Here is a 2,373-nt window from a genome sequence, read left to right as displayed (position 1 = left end):
GTATTAGGTCACACGACAGTGGCTGCCGATACCTCCAGGACAGCAGCAGGGGTAACGCAGGTGAGAGGACGACTGTGAAGTAGTAGTCGAGTCCTTAAAGAAGGGGAGGGAGCACCCAGGCAGCGTACTGGGCAACGGTGATGCTGGCGTTTTTAAGGGGGGGAGGGGGCACGCATTTTTAAGGAGTGAATTTTGAAAGGAAATGAATATTCTGGAGGGGCAATGGTGAGTGAGCCAGACACTAGCTGAACCTGCAGCCGGGATGTAACCCCTGATCTGCCTCCTCCTGAGAGGCACCGGAGACCTGTAGACCTCGAGGAAGCCAGGGACTAGAAAGAGTTCGAACGTATGTGTAGATATATTTTGGTGATTGAACCAAAGGAATTCCAGACATCACAGCAGGGCATCATCAGGAAAGGACGTCATGGGAGGGTTGGGGGCCGCAGGTGCAGGGCAGGAGGCTGAACCGCAAGGGAGGGAAGAGCGGGCAGCTCACTCTGGTGGCAACCAAGAGCGAAAGGCAGGCGGTGGAGGCGGCACCCGAGGCGAGATGGGAGTTTTGAGTTCTGCTCTCCCACCTCCTAGCTGTGTGGCTAAGAGATCACTTAGCAAGTTAGTACATCTTGTGTTTAGATGGCAAGTGACAGAAAACCTACTTTAATCTGGCTTAAACAATAATGAGGGTTTACTACCCCCATACATACCCTTCCATAGAGGAAGGGCGGCACTGTAGGAATTGACTCAGCTGTGCGATGATGTCCTCAAGGACCCAGTTTCTTTATATTTCTCTGTTGCACCTTTTATCGTGGTGGCTTCATCCTAAGGCTGTTCCACCTCATGGTCACATGACGGCTGCCAACAACACTCAGGAAAAATATATATATAATTCCCTTTTACACATCTAGAAAGACTCCCTTTTGGTAGCAGTGTCAGAAAGGTGAAAAAATATCTTCTCCATACGTGCAGCAAACCTCTCCTGCAGTCTCATTTGGGCTGAACTTGGGTAACGTGTCCACTCTTGAACCAGTTCCCGTGGCCTGTGATATACCACGTGCTGACTGGCTGTGGCAAAAGGGAGTTATCCTGATCGGTTTGGAGCACGTAAGGCCCACCCCTGTTGCTGAGACAGTCGGCACACTGGCTGTATTGGGGAAGGGTCATGCTCAATAAAGATCTGAGTATTGTTAGGAAGGGGAAAGGAAGAATTTGTGCTGAGTAGACTACTAAGAACGTCCACTCACTGAGCTGTCGTGAAGGTTAAATGAATATTTGCAAGGATGCCTTGCTTTTTCTCTCTTAAAAGGTTCTTGGAGGTAGAGCTCTAGAGGAAAGCTGTGAGAGCGAAAGGCAGATAAGGGGGGAGGTGAAGAAACAGAAATTTGGGTTAAGAATCCAAGAACTAAGCGGAAGAGACAGCAGAGGTAGATGGGGCTGGAGCTGAGGCGTGGATGTAAACAGAACACGCCTGTCTGAATTCTCAGTAGAAACTGAGAGTGAAAATTCTTCTGGTGCCTTGCAAGTCCCCCTTTCCCAAGAGCTCATGAGGGCCTAATTGGTTCATCTCTATACCTGCCTGTGCTCAAAAATGTTCAGTCACTCCCAGCTCTATACTGGGCTACAGACACTTGCCTCACCCTGGAATTCCAGACTCTCTAGAATATGAGTCCAGCCTACATTTGGCCTCATTCTAATTACTGCCATATACAAATTGACCCACAAGGTCCATACAAGTCCAACCAAACTGGACTTTTGGTTGCTTCACAATGGCCCCTACACTGGCTCTCCTGCCTACCTTTGTGCAGGTTTTTCTTTTGCTCTGAATGTTGCTCTCCTATCTTTCCCGGCTGGAATCTCTCATCTTGAAAGCCAAGTTCAAATGATTGTTCTCCGATGGAGCCTTCGCTGGTCCTTCCACGCTCATGTACTCATTCCTTCCTCACTACTGGTGTGCTATTAGCATTAGCTACTACTGTCACCTACTCTAGACTGTCAGATTCTTGAGGACAGCGAAGTTCTCCTCCATACATGTTCATTCTTTATTTGCTCATTAAAAAAAGCTGTGGGTGTCTACTGTGTGCTAGTCACTGTGCAGACAGAGGTGAGGAAGTAGCACTCAGTAAATACTGGTTGAACTTAATGCTACTGAATTGGGCTAGTGCCAGCTGGTAGGATTCCAGTGGGGGGACCAACTGCACTAACGAACCGACGTCCTCTCTGTCGATCTTCTATTCTGAGTGTAACCATATTTGCCAAAACCCTTGCCTCAGTGGGCCTTAAGTGCATATAAGAGCTGAGTTTTTATTGCCAAAGTAAAGCAAAGAACTGAGACAAATAATGAGACAGCTTATAGATTGTTCAGGAAAAAAAAAAATC

This window comes from Neophocaena asiaeorientalis, unplaced genomic scaffold, assembly GCF_003031525.2.
Source record: "Neophocaena asiaeorientalis asiaeorientalis breed wild unplaced genomic scaffold, Neophocaena_asiaeorientalis_V1.1 scaffold432, whole genome shotgun sequence".
Classification (NCBI taxonomy): Eukaryota; Metazoa; Chordata; class Mammalia; order Artiodactyla; family Phocoenidae; genus Neophocaena; species Neophocaena asiaeorientalis.
The sequence above is the reverse complement of the archived record's forward strand: the minus strand, read 5'-3'. Positions refer to the sequence as shown.